The sequence below is a fragment of the Neolamprologus brichardi genome, chromosome 1, assembly GCF_056152115.1.
Source record: "Neolamprologus brichardi isolate AB-2024 chromosome 1, ASM5615211v1, whole genome shotgun sequence".
NCBI classification, from domain to species: Eukaryota; Metazoa; Chordata; class Actinopteri; order Cichliformes; family Cichlidae; genus Neolamprologus; species Neolamprologus brichardi.
Window position 1 is genome coordinate 7,740,868 of NC_142104.1, and position 14,553 is coordinate 7,755,420.

General features: G+C 38.6%; 1 protein-coding gene across 2 annotated transcripts in view; it reads left to right on the forward strand.

The window, feature by feature from the left end:
- Nucleotides 1–14,553, forward strand: part of LOC102790211 (AT-rich interactive domain-containing protein 3B) — a 57,447-nt gene that overhangs the window by 2,521 nt on the left and 40,373 nt on the right. The gene's annotated exons all lie outside the window — the stretch shown is intronic.

Sequence of the window (14,553 nt, forward strand, 5' to 3'; positions counted from 1 at the left end):
TTCACTTGAAAGTAAATATTGCCTCAGCACAGTCTTACTGAACTCTGGAATGCCAACTGGGAACCAAGCCGAGCTGCATGTTTTAGCATCATGGCAGGTTAAAGAGAGCGCAGCAGGCTGCGGGTGATATAAAAAGCCTTAGCTGTGCAGTAGTTGGCAGTGTCGCAAATATATCTGTGCTCTATCAGTGGGCTGAGGGTGCTGGACTATCATGTGTCGGGATTTTATTACTGTCTATTTAAAGGTAAATGTCTTTGCATGGTGCTTCTCTAGTTCACATGTCCAAATTTAGCTTTAGAGCGTGTACATTTGGTAATGACACGTAGAAGTACCACAGCGTGAGATGGTGAGAGAAGCCAGTATATACATGTTGTGGAAGGAGGCACAATGTTGTTTATATTGTTCATTTGCTAAAGTCACCGGCTTCACATGAATCTTCACACTTTATCGAAGGGATGCTGCTGGGACTGTTTAAATGGAGAATAAATGAAACTGTCTTCCTTTGTTCTTCAATATTTATTATTTTAAGTGCTGCTGAAACTTGGCAGTAGATGTCATTGGCAGTGTCAACACCAGCAGCCTTATTTCCTTTCGGGTTAATTTCCATGTCATGCCAGCATGAGACACCATTGACTGTCATCAGATGAAGGTAGCCTGTGGGTTTAATGGCCATTGTTCTGGTATCCGGGCTAAGGGGTACATTTCCAAGAAGCTAATAGCTGATTGTTTTCAGATTGGACAATGTCTTCCTCTCTTGCTCTTCCCATGGACCGCTTGTGTGCATCGAGCCATATGCTCGCTCAAATGTGATTGGTCAGTGATACTTTCATTATGAAAGAAAACCAGAAAGCCTGTTTTTTTTTCTTATGCCCATTGCCTATAGATTCTGCATAGTCATATACAGAATCTGTACACAGAAACACACCCCTGTTCCTGTTCTTATCAGGATAATTTTACTCTTACAGACACTCTCATTGATTCTACTCTGAATGAAACCAGGTATGTGTGCAATTAGTCAACTAGATAATTTTTTTAAAAAGTTGGTAAAAACTGTTTTTACTTTATTAATATACAACGGCAGTTAACTGTTGGGTCTGAGATTTCATCCCCTGGAGGTGGCAATGGAAATTTGTGAACGGCCCCGCAAACAGTTGCATTTCTCGTGCAGTTATTTTAGAAAACTAATGGTTATATGTAGACTTTGTCAACATCAACTGGCATAACAAGGCACAACAATTCTGGACAAGCATGTGAAGTTTTTTTTTTTTTTTTTTTTTTAAAAGCTACTCGTATAGCAAAACTAACATTAGCCACTCTCTGCAAATGACACTGTTACACATGGGGCTAAGTCAGCAGCATTTAAAATGTTTTAGCAGCTTCAAAAGTCTTTTAAATACTAGAGTATTTCTACGAAAGACCTTTAACGTCTATTCTTAAAAATTGTGCTTTTTCAAATTTTCAAAGGTTTTCTTAGTGTTTTTGATTTTAGACTTGCCAATTTGTAAAACTTTCTGCTCTCATTTCATTAACAAATTAGTCACTAGAAGAATCTTTGCTTAATTTCCAAGCTAATCTGTTAAGCTAAGCAGGTATGAGCTTGTTTCAGAATATGCCTCTGGCATCAAGTGCTGCATTAATCTGAACAGTTAGAAGTATTCATTAGATTATATATTTTATTAAATTAAATTAAACTACTATTTCCGGACGTGACTAACAGGCATATCAAAGTTTGATTGTCATGTGACAAACCAAACATGTGACAAATGATGACTATATAGTTTCTGTTTCTGAATATATGTATAAAATCGGGCTTTCCTGCATTGTGTGGGATGTGTTTTAGTTCCAGATGTCAAGGTGTCAGAATGAGTGGATGAGTATTATTTGCAGGGATGAGCAGGCTTTGTCTCGGCATTGTTAGAGCTGAAGATCATAGCAGCAAAGTTGTTGCTGACCAGTGTCCTATCTGTGGCCTGGTGTCTTTTATTATAGAGTGAAGGCTGAGCCAGGGGGTTGGGGGAGGCATTATGGGACGAGAATTGGTCTGGCCTTTTTTTTTTTTTTTTTTTGTTTCCTCCCTTTTATCTTTCCTGTCATTATGTCAGCTCTGCAGTATTTAATGACGGCTCATCTCTTCAGGCAGTTTCAGGTTGCACCGCTGTAGGGGGAGGGGGGGGGGCAGTAGAGGCAGAACAGTTTTTTTTTCTTTTCTTTTTCTTTTCTTTTTTTTTTTTTTGATGTCATTGTCTTCTAGAGGCCAGAGACAAGCCTGGCGGATGCCGCAAATACCAACCTGCTGTAATAATGGGGGGAGCACATTTATTATGTTCTAAAAGCAGTGACAGAGGACAGATGAGACGACAGCTAAAGAGCCAGTTGGATGGAAGACCATTTACATTAACATTTAAATTTCATGTAAACGGTCAGATTGGACCAAGGCTTTTATCCAAAGAACTCTTTGTATGATATCTGCCATGCTTCTTGAATCATAGCAAACCACATTCAGAGAGAGACTCCGGATTTCATCTTAATGACATATAAATAAAATAATAATGCTCATGTGCTAGTTCACCAACAGTTTACTGAAATAAAAGTGTTGATTGTAATGATCTCTAAACAATAGGTAGCGTGTGTCAGATATGATAATGAACAATCAGTGTACATATGTAACATATAGATATGAAGGGTTATTTGTTTTAGTTTTTTTTGACCGCACACAAATGTTGATGGACTATACAGGTCAGACTGAGTGGACAGACATGGTAGCCAGTGTTTTCTTGTCAGTGATGTATGTATGGTGACCTCAGCCCCATCCTAAACAGCAGAGTAAATAATTGTCAAACAAGGAGATGGACAAAGGCGTCGCGTGGTGAGAGAGCTGGACCGGATAACCGACCGGCCCCAGCGCTCTGGCCTTTGGACAGAGGCTACATGACCTCTGTAATCCAGCCCCCACCCGCCCCACCTCTCCTGTCACAAACACACACATATCCAATGTCCTCCTCTTCTTGCCATAATAAGTCTGTGACTAATTGTTTTAATTGTGCCTGCAGATTGTGTACTATGTCCAACTCTATTGGCAGCGATATTGCTTTGGTTGGATTAGCTGGATGTTTAACATGTTGGGTGTTGTAGCCTTGTTTTAGGTTTAAGAGTTTACCAGCTTACATCCAGATTTTATTTGAGGTTTTGAGTGTTATGTATGTGACCTATGTCGTTGTAGAATACTGAGAGCAAAACGGTTTGGTTCAATCTTCCTTGTGTCACATAAACTAATGGCCATGAATATTAGCAGAGGACATTTAGATTATAGTTTTGCATGGTTATACATTTGCATGCAGTTGATTTACATGATGCCTGAGTAATTACCCTTTGCAGCCTGATTAGATTTGTAATTTTATTTGCTTAGACTGGATGACTTTTTGTTATGGAGATGCTGAAAACAAGGACAGGGCTGAAAACCTACTTGCCTTAGCATTTCAGGCTTAAGTAAGTCAGTGCAACAAATGAAGCCCAGTCAGAACAGAGAAAAGGCAGAATAGGTGTTCGAGTTGGATGAAGGATGCGAAACACAGGGAAGTGGTAGAAATGCACTCATTGATTACCTGATGACTGGTGTTGGGTGTTTTATTTAAGTTGATCTGCCATGGCTAGCTTGTCAGCCAGAATTGAACAATCATTTTATCTGACGTTCTCATAATGATAACAGTGTAGCCAGTAATGTCACTGCTGCCTTTATGGACTTCTATTCAGAAGATCACTGGTTCAGTTCTAGTCGGAGACAAAAATCCTATTTGGGTTTGTGTCAGAAAGGGAATCTGGCATAAAGGTAGAGGTAGAGCAGATTATCAACCAATTATAAGGTTGGTGGTTTAATCCTTGGCTGCTTCAGTCTGCATGCCAAAGTATCCCTGGGGAAGATACTGAACCCCACGTTGCTCTCCCATGCATTCATTGGCGTGTGGCATCGAAAAATGTGTATGAATGGGTGAATCAAGCAATTGCGATAGAGCACTACACCACAGAGTGCTACAGTGGAGTAGAAACACACTATATAAGAACAAGTCCACTTACCGAAACTTCCGTCCTTTATATATTGCAGCAATTTCAGTAAAAGTGATGATCATGCCACAGATGGATCTAATGACCAACTCAGTTATGCCAACATTGTTTACATAAGGTATGCAGTTGTGGAGAAGATGTAAAACTACACCTAGAAGGGATTAAAGAAAATATGCAGCCAACCGGACCTATCTGAATCCAATGTCTGGCCAATGGTCATGAATAAGCCCTGGCATCGCTATCACTCTTAAGCCCTCTTTTTGCTATTTACTACTTCTGTTGAGGCAGCGCTGTTGCATAATTTAGCTGTCGCCCCAGCAACATCAGCCAGGAAGTGCAGAGCTACACAGCTGCAGCAAGGAGATCAATAAGGATTGTGAATGAGCTTTAAGAGGTTGGAGTGTTTGCACAAATTTTCCCCTCATTTATGATAGATGAGCAGGACATTGTATTTAGCAAATTTACTTTTAGTTTGAATTTTGACAGGTTTGCGGAGACTTTACCAGCAGGTTGCTGTTTTTGTTGGGCGCATGCAGCTGTTTCTCCATGTCTTATGTTGAAGTGGGAGAAAGGAGGCCTCACTGCCATATATGCCAGTCTGACCTTGTTTGTGCTTTCTCAGTGTTATGTTGTTTTCCCATATGCCATAACTGTCAGTGGGTTTTAAAAGTACTGTGTATTATTTTGTTTACTGGAATTCCTGTTATGTTGATTTTATGAGGCTGGAATTGCTGTCTGACCTCTGCTTCCACAAACTGCCTGCAAATGGAGGTCATTCAGATGAGACATAATGAGGAAGGCTGAGTTCCTTTAAAACACGCTGCAGTGCTTGTTCAGAAGAAGAAGCTGCACGGTAATGCGTGAGAACGGCATCATTTCTGCCATGCTGTTGAGCCACACAAGGAATTGAAAGCCTCAACCCTGACCGTTCAGTTATTGGTATAAGTCCTAACAACTGCTTGCATTTTCAATTAATTAATAATTGAAAAACGCTGAAAAAAATCCTCTTTTACAGCCCAATAGGTGTTTCTAAATTTCGTGCTTGTTATTTAGCACAGTGTAGGTGGGATATGTTCGTTTGGTTCTTTTTTTAATCTTGCATATGTGTTGCACTTTTGCAAGTAAAAATTCTATCTACTTCTTTTTGTTTGTGGCAAAGTAAATTCCCCAGTTTCTTTGTTACACGCTTTACTGATTCGCACTCGAATCAAAGTCCTTCTAGATGCCACTCAGCATCTTTAGTTCCTTTTGGGCAGTCATTTTGGGATTACAGTCAGTTGCGGATTATCTCAACTGGCTGTAATTTCAGTTTCACACTGACAACCAAACTGCATGTATGTGCAGTTTATGTGCCAGATTTGATAACATGCTTAAAAGGTTTGTTGCCTAAAACCTAAAATAAGATTTGAAAAGTATTTCTTTTTCCCCACTGGAGCTTATGCTTTTATTATGATCTATACTTCTGTGGAGTCCTACAGATTTCAGTTTAGATTTTGTGTGTGTGTGTGTTTCTCTAATATTGATGGTCAAGTATATTTCTTGTTCAGTCTTTCTTGTGAGCACAATTCTTTTTAAAAACCTTTTCAGCTTTATTGTCATGTAGATAATGACTGCTTTGGACATTAAAACTATTTTACCCAATTTCTAAATCTGCCACATTGATTTCAGATTAGACTGGCTAAAAGGGTCATATTTCAGCTATGTTTTAAGCGCATTAGTGTGAGAGTCTCTTTCTTTCTGTCTTCATGTCATACATAAAATCAACCACAGCAGCATCATAATGAATGTGAATCTTAAACTGTTTAAGTTCCCATAAACATGTTCGCGTTTGTTCCTCAAGCACTTAACTCTTAAAACTCATTTCCCACACTTTGTTTGGGGGATCTTTAAACAGTATTTATAACACAGTGAGGTTGTCTTATATCCGTGGTTCAGTGCTGAGTGAACTTTGGTTTACCTCATTAAGGCCAGATGTAAGCTGGCTGATTGGATGGAGATGTCTGGGCTTTTAGCCTTGTGTTTCCATCTTTAATGTCTGATTGATGCTGCTCTTAATGTAGCTTAATGTTGGTCACTGGCTATGGCTCCACTCGAATTTGTGTCAGGATGGAAACAAATAAAGGTGACGCATAATTGTGTTTTGCACCCCCATTTGCTAGTCGAGATATTGTATAAGTAACATCAGAACATCTAACTTCACTTCGTCTGCCCGTTAAATTGATACATATGAGGAAATCAAAAGAATAAAAAGCACATTATCTAAAAATTATTAGAATTAATTCGCTTAATAATCTCAGTGCTGTTGCACAACTGTTTGCTCAAACTTTAAACAATAAAATACATTATTCTCTTTATTTCCGATAAAAGCAGCCAGCTTATCAAACATCTAGTTGAGGATGTTTTCTCATTCGAATCTCTGAATCGGTGTGTAAAGTGTAATTGCCCTGGTTATAAAACAAGCCTCATTTTGTGCAGAGCTCCTCTTAACAGTTAAGTGCAAAAGACCCCCCCATCTGAAATAGAGGTATTGAATTTAGTAGGGAGATGAAGGGGGAGGGAAAGGGGGAGGAGATGCTATGGAACTAGAAGAGGGGTTAGTGGTCTGGCTCAGCACACTAAACTGCCCCACCCAGAGGAAACATTCCAGACAGAATTAAAGAGTTAACTCTTCAAACAGTGAACATTCCCACTGGGGGCTCCCATCGAGGGGTTTGATGGGGGTGGGTGGGTGCATGCCCATGTTGTAATCGTGCCTCTGATTGGTGATCTTTCTATTCATTTTGCTCAGTGTCACAGGGGCTGTAAAAGAAAGAAAGCCAAAGGCCCTGAATGGGAGGAGCTGGATGGGAGGACACAGTAGTCCAGGCAGAGACAGTTTTTTATTTGTCTGAGTCCCAAAGGGCACATCTGCTGCTGACAGGCAGGAGGAAGCTTCTCATAGTGAAACCAGTCACCTCTGTCACAGTGTGGCTTGGTTAAACGCAGCACTAACTACCAGTCTTGAGTCTGCCATCCACGCTCAAAACTATAACACTTATAGTTAATCTTATAGTAGTGTTTCACATGCTGGGCACAGCAGTCATTTGCCTGTAAAAAGTTACATTTAAAAAAATGTCTTTGCACATTCAGAAGATAAAATCTTTTATCTTTTGAGGGGATACTCCCACTGGGTTTAAATCTGGGACTCTCCACCATTTGACCTTAGAACTGAAGAAGCTTCTCGGATGAGAGGTGAAACGTCTTCAAGCAACTTAAGGAAGTCCAGACGCTTTTCTTTCCAAGCTCCTTAGACTACGGTGACCTGGATGACTGAGAACCTTCACAGACATGTTATCATTTATTATCATTTTTGAAGTTTAAATAATAGTTTGAGTTATTACAGGTACAAGCCATGGTATCAGTGGCAACAGCTGTAAAAGGTGGTTGTGTGTAAGAGTGCTTTTACATCCATTTATGGACTATTGAAGCTTGTACATGTTTTCCTGTTTTCACTGTGATTTAGATCAAACTACGCCGACTTACACATAAGTCAGATATTAATCTAATATTTTATTTGAGCCTAGCAGATAAGAAGGGATGAAAAAAAGTTTATTCTATAGTAATGGTCGTGTATACAGTATACCTGTTTACCGGACATGATGTCTTGTTACATCAATTTCAAACAGGGAGACATCTATAGTGATGTGCAGCACATAAATACATTCAGATAGAGGAGATAATTCTGCCATTCTAAGACTGTAAAGTTCCATAAATAGTGCATAATGAAGAAAAAAAAACAAAGCTTGAAAGAGAGATACAATGTCTGCCTTCTTTCTCACCTCTAATCAGCGGGCCCCTCGTGGCCTGAATGTCGGTTTGTCAGGGTTGGAAAGTTACAGATAATAGGCGACACAGTCAGTGAAGTTGACTTTGGAAAAGTGTGGGCGTGAAGAGATTTCCAGTGCCACCTGACAGGCACTCAGACAGTTTGATGGATTGCTTCTGCAACATCATGCAAATGACATTTAAAAAGACCCATCTTGTCTGGCAGTGATGGCCACAGTTTTCCTTTCTGTTTAATTGAATTGTATAACAAAAATTGTCTCATTTAAATGCAGATTGCGCATATCCGTTGGGGTTATTACACTCTTAAATTGACCCTGGAGGATTGACTTTCTTGCTTCTAATGGAACTGGAGTTACTGATGTATGCTGTAATTTGATCGGTTTGTAGTAAAACCACAAGCCCCCACCCTTCGCACACCATCTCTGGTTCTTTTTGTTTTTTTACAAGCACTTCTACTGAACATATCTCAACACCTGCTCTTTAATGACGGCAAACATAGAAAGAGGAATAGCCAAATTAAAATGGAGAGACACCCGCCCTCAACTTTGGCAGCTGGGGGGAAACGGAGGCAAGGTCATATGACACCTTGGAGAGAAGTCTCCTTGAGTTTTATATAGGTTGGCACCATATAACAGTATGTACAGTGCACGTGTGAATCGGTTACTGTTCACACTCGTGCAGTGACTCTTGGCACACTATGTGAGGTCATGTTGTCCCCGTGATGTGTATGCTCTTATTTGTTTATCTCGATTTCATAAAATTAATTACATTTTAATGAATGATGTGCTTTATGTGACATATAAAAACAAAATGTTATAGCTGCTTTTTTGCTAGCATCAAGTCTGTAAATCAACTCACATCTAACCAGTGTTAGTTTAGTAGCTCTCACATTAGCTTTCCCCCACTGTCCGCCATTTTCCTAAGGAGGTTTCACCTTTACTGCCAGCTAATTACCATTGGTTCTTAATAATTAAGGGAGCTTTACCACAAGGAGTCATTAAGTAGTGACTCTGGTAAGTCAAACTGGTGGGTGGAATTTGTTGGAGCACCAGCATGTTCGAATGAAAGAGAATGTGAAGTGATATTTTTGTCCTATTGATATTTTGTCCCATCCTTTTTACATATCTTTGAATCTTGATGTGAATACTTTGCATTGAGGCGTATAAACAAATGTTAGTCTTTTTGCAAGAGATGCAAAAAGAATAAAATAAGCAGGTAATGAAAACATCGTCTGCCTCGATTGTGTCCTCGCTCAGGGTGAACCTTTTGCAAGGGTGCTGTCAGGGAGTTCAATGAGGAGCTCTATTCTCAAATGAGCTCAGTCAGACAAATTGAAATAGTGTATGTGAGAAAATTACTTGGAATTATTTGAATTGGAAATTGGCTTTAGTCATCTTTCATTGTCAAGTGGCTCTTTTTTTACATCATTCTTTGAATAAGGAAGCTAAATGGCAGATTTTTTTTTCCTTCTTCTGTGTGTTCGCAATAGCGGATGGAAATGCACAGAAATGCTTAAATGATTTTCACATCCATACACTTTCTTAACTAACTTCGTTGAAGGTTTTAGTGCTGTAGTCCAGATTGGATTATGGGATTATTATCCTGATACTGATAAGCTAAAAATGTCCCAGCCCTGCCAAAATCACCAACAGCAGGTGTTTCAGAAACATAATGCAATTAAGGTATAGACCTTGTCATGGGAGGAACATAAAGCAGCGTGACATTTATGAGGCTGTCTGTGTTGTAGCCGCAACATCCTCCAAATGGTAAATTGCAGATGGAGTCAAAAGATATGGTCTCTTTTTTGCACCTTGTAGAAAGGCAGAGGCTGTGATGAGGTGAAGGGTGAGAGTTGTCTATTGTTTTTGGCTTTCTTGGCCGTCTCGTGCTACTGGTTTGGCTCAGCTCCAGCCTAGTGTCAGGGGGCTAAAAGTGCTAACTGGACCACTGTGTCAAGGCACTTGGGTAAACATTGCAGCTGACTGGGACCTGGCACAAAGCCACGCAGAGTAGAACAAGTTGAAAGAGGTGCAGAAGGGTTTCCTTTCACTGTTGCCTCTCTGCTTTTCAGTCTCCATTCCACTGGCTGCCAAAATCCCATGTAGTTTATAATAGCTTGTGGCCAGATTGTTTTTCAGCCAAGTCTTCAAACACAAGCTTAGTATAATCATGTACTTGTGAGAGGGAGAAAGGAGCAAAAAAAAAAAGAAAAAAAAAGACAGACTCCCATACGCTCAGAAAATGCAATGTGTTCAGACTCCACATCCAACATTTACATTCTACGTTCAGGGATTTACATGCCCCTAAGTTTCACAGTTCCTGAATCACAATCACCACAAGAAGTGAGCTTTAAGTGGAGTGTCTGTAAAAAAGCCACAGGCTAACCGCTGGGTAAATCCTAAATGTTGTAAAGGTTTATGGAAAGTTTCATATTAAAGAAAAAAAGAAGCTTGTTTTTTCATTAACCTGGTCAAAGTCCTCTTTGTCACAACAAGTTATTTAAATGAGTTTTGGATATATTATTTGATAGTATCTTGTAGGGCTGTGCGATATGACCAAAATCTCATATCCCGATATAAGAATTCTATCGTCCGATAACGATATAAATCACAAAAATGTAACATTTTCTGTAAATTCTGTGAATCTCGGGCAGCTCGACTTGCGTGAAGTGTTTCCAGCTGCGCGTCATGTAGCTGGAGTCGAGTGTTTTAACCGATGCATGAAACTATACATTTTTAGACATAAGCTGTAACAGCCACCGTTTTCTTTGTGAGTATTTATTACACGGCGTGCTGCGGGGAAAAGCCTGTTATAACGTTTGAGTCAAAGGTTTATTTTTTAGGACCTGGCGGCTCTTTTTTTAATTCTCATCCCTAAATAATCTGCTCTTTCACGTGATTCAGTTTATTTTGAAAAGTCTCAACAGGATCTTGAGCTTTATTGTGAAAGGTTTATGTGGAACATAAACAAGCGGACACGTGATGCTGTTACCGTCGTTGTTGCTAACCACAACGCATAAAAACAGTCGCTTGTCCGTCCATAGTGTGGTTATATAAAATATAAGAGAAAGAGAGAACTTTAAGAAATTAATATAGCCACTACAGTGACCATCAAAACGATGAAAAATTATTGCCGTAAACAGTTTATTTTGCGACACCACGAAACAAACGATAGCGTAAAATGAAACAGACGTTTTTATATCGTCATCCGATATATATCGTTATATCGAACAGCCCTAGTATCTTGTACAAAACTAAATAATCAAAAAAGAAACTGATAGTATATTTTAAGAAGCGTAATGAAACTTCAAGCTTTCATTATTGTAGAGATTGTAGATTAATGTCAGCAGCATATATATTGTTAGATTCACCAATGAATTGCTTATACTGAATTATATCAAATGTCAAAAAACCCACCAGGCTCTGACCTGCAGTCGATCTGGTTAATAGACAATCGCTCTGTGAATGGAACTATGGACCACATCAACTTCAGTCGATAATTTCAAAAGCCATGGTAGTAAATGATTAAAGAGTAGCACAGAAAATTAGAATTAGTAACAGCAGGGGCTTCACTGCACCTACATTATTATAAGAAATAAGTGTAATGGCTTTAAGAAATGCAAGAAAACTACACCTCCATTGTTCAGTTTCTTTTCAGCCTGTAATGTATGGAGATTATTCTGTTGAGTTCAATTATTAGTCAAAATATAATGTATACTGCCGTCAGTGCCCAGGCATTGATCTTTTCCGAAGAAGCTCTTCTTCCAAAAAAGATAAGCATAAACATGGGACTTTTTTCCAATAATGTTTGTCACAGATTTGGGAGTCCCCCCAACCCCCAGTGGAGCCAGCCTAATTAGCCAGCCATCTGGTCAAACAAAGACAACTCAGGTTTTTCCTGCCCTAAATAAATGTGATTAGAAAACCTAAAGAGGCCCTGTGGTTTCAGTAAGTAATAAGGATGTGTGGAGGCAGACGTTCATAAATTCCAAAAGGATTAAAATATAAAGTGAAATGTAATATTTGGAGACAGTAATTTAAGTTTCTCATCTAGAATTTGGAAATAAGCTTTTGTGATTGCTTACTTTAAGTGGGTGCGCATAGATATAAAATGAAAGTGCAACAATGATGTTTGTGAAAGTTTAGCATGCTTTTCTTTTTCATATATTTGAGGCACTGGTAAAATGTTAATTGATTTCAATATAAAAACTGCACTGTTTTTTTTATTATTTTTTTATTTTATTTATGTCTTTCAAGCTGTATTTAATCTGCAGTTATGTATACTTTAAGCTGAACACCACTGTAGTAAGTGACCAAATATTTTCCAAAGTGTCTCGAGCTTTTGGTGTTGAGGTTGAAGCTGCGAGGAGGTGGGGGGTTTCTGCTTTTAAATCTGTCAATATTAGTCATCTTTAGGTATAAATATAATAAGGCATATTTAAATATTTATATATTATTTAAGTTCAATTCGGTTTTGTTTGTATCATGTCAGATCACAAGAACAGTTGCCTCAAGGCGATTATCATTACTCCCCATCCATTTGAGAGATGAAGCTGCTGCTGTCTAAATGTAGAGCAAGGTTTCAGTTCTTCATCTATAGATTTCCTACCTTGGTGTGGGCAGGTGGTCCTGCAGAAGGCAGTGGGAGGGGAAATGCATAGTTTACAAAACACAGTTTTTAAGCTGTGTAAACTCTCTATTTGCACGTTTGCCTAAATACATTGACATCTATTTTTAGTATAAAAAGCAAATAAAAAAATCGGCATGTCAAGCTCTACACCACTCTGGGTTACTTGTGTGGTCTGTAAGTTCTCTTTTGTGCATGATGGAAACAATAGTGGCATTAAATTTTAGTGGATTGGATAAATGCTAATCTTGTTGTTCAAACATTTGCTTCCTTTTAAATCTATTTTTGGAAATAATAAAGGTCTGTACATTGTGCTGTTGTACTCCATGTGCCTTTACTAATGTTCTATTAACAGTGAGCACAGTTTGTTTGCTGTGTTATCTATATCATATTCCCTGCTGCTATAAAACTCAATTCCCCCGTGGAATTCATTATATTTTATCTCATTTTACCACATATACACTGCACTCAGTTATGGCTGTTTATGAACACACTAAGCTTCATCACCGAGTAGTTTAAAGTATCTGATTGGATTCCTCATATTGAGATATGTCTCAGATTTAAATATTTAGATAGACTAAGCACAATACTTGAATGCCAAATGTAATTTCCTTTTATACCAGCCTGTGCAGAAAAAAATGAACTTGCACAGGACCTTTTCTAAACTCAGTTTTGTAAGATATGTACAGTGCTGTGAAAAAGTATTTGCCCCTTTCCTTATTTCTTAGTCTTTAGCATATTTGTCGAATTGAAATGTTTCAGATCATAAAAAAATTGTAATATTAGACAGAGATGATACACATTATGTAGTAGGACAGCGATCCGAAGCACACTAGGAAGCTCACCCCTGAATGGCTAAAATTAAGCTTTTCGAGCGACCAAGTCAAAGTCCAGGCTCACATCAGATTAAGATGCTTTGTCCCGATCTCAAATAAGTTGTTCATGCTCGAAAATCTTCTAATATGGATTAATTAAAACAATTCTGCAAACAAGAATTGGCTGTGATGTGAAAAACACACTGCAAATTATTGCAGTTGCTTGATTGCGATATTGGCTGTCATGGACGGCACAACCAATTACTGTGTTAGGGAAGTTTAGTTCTAGGTGTATTTTTTTCACACATGGCCTTAATAAATGAAATTATCAAATAAAACAGCTTTTTTTCAGGTTATCTGTATCTAGTATTAAAAATGTGTTTAATGATTAGAAACATGCAAGTGTAACAAATGTGCAAAAAACTAAAAGAAAATAAATCAGGAAGGTAGCAAATACTTTTTCATTGCTCTATATATTCTGGTACAACTAAAAACAAACAAACAAACAACAACAAAATTATGTAGGTCCCCTCATGCTGCCAAAACTGCTCTGACCTGTGAAGGTACAGACTCTATGTCTAGAGGTGTCCTTTGGTATCAGACATGATGACAGTCAGAGATCCTTTTAGCCCTAAGTTGGGAATTGGAGCCTCCTTGGATTGAACTTGTTTTTTCAAGAGATCAAGACACCAAGTCAACACCTCTTTGTGATGTTCCTCAGTCCATTCCTGAACACAAATGTGAATGGGTGCATTATCCTGCTCAAAGTAGCCAGTGTGGTTAGAGAATAACATGTTCATGTTCAAGCGGTGTATGTCTACCATTACTCCATTATCCAGTTCTAATGCCAACATGTCTATTGCGGGTACTTTTAAGTGGTGGACAGGAGATTGCGATGCAAGCTTCTTTTTTTTTTTTTTTTTTTTTTTTTTTTTTTACAGTGTTTTGAAGTTCATCGCTAGTATTAAGGTTTTCATCCATGTGATCTTCTGTGGGAGTGGGCCACAAAGACCACCCATTTCACTCCATGTTTCAAGAGGCCTAGTGTGCTGATGATGGAATCAGTTGTTGTCATTCATTTACTTGCCACTTTTGGTAGCTGCTAATTATTCCAGACAGGTAACAACATCTGTCTTTTTGGAGATGCTCTAACTGGTTGTCTGTCCATTGCCACCCTGAGATCCATGCGCTTAGGGTCAAACCATCAACTTCAAGAACTGATTATTAA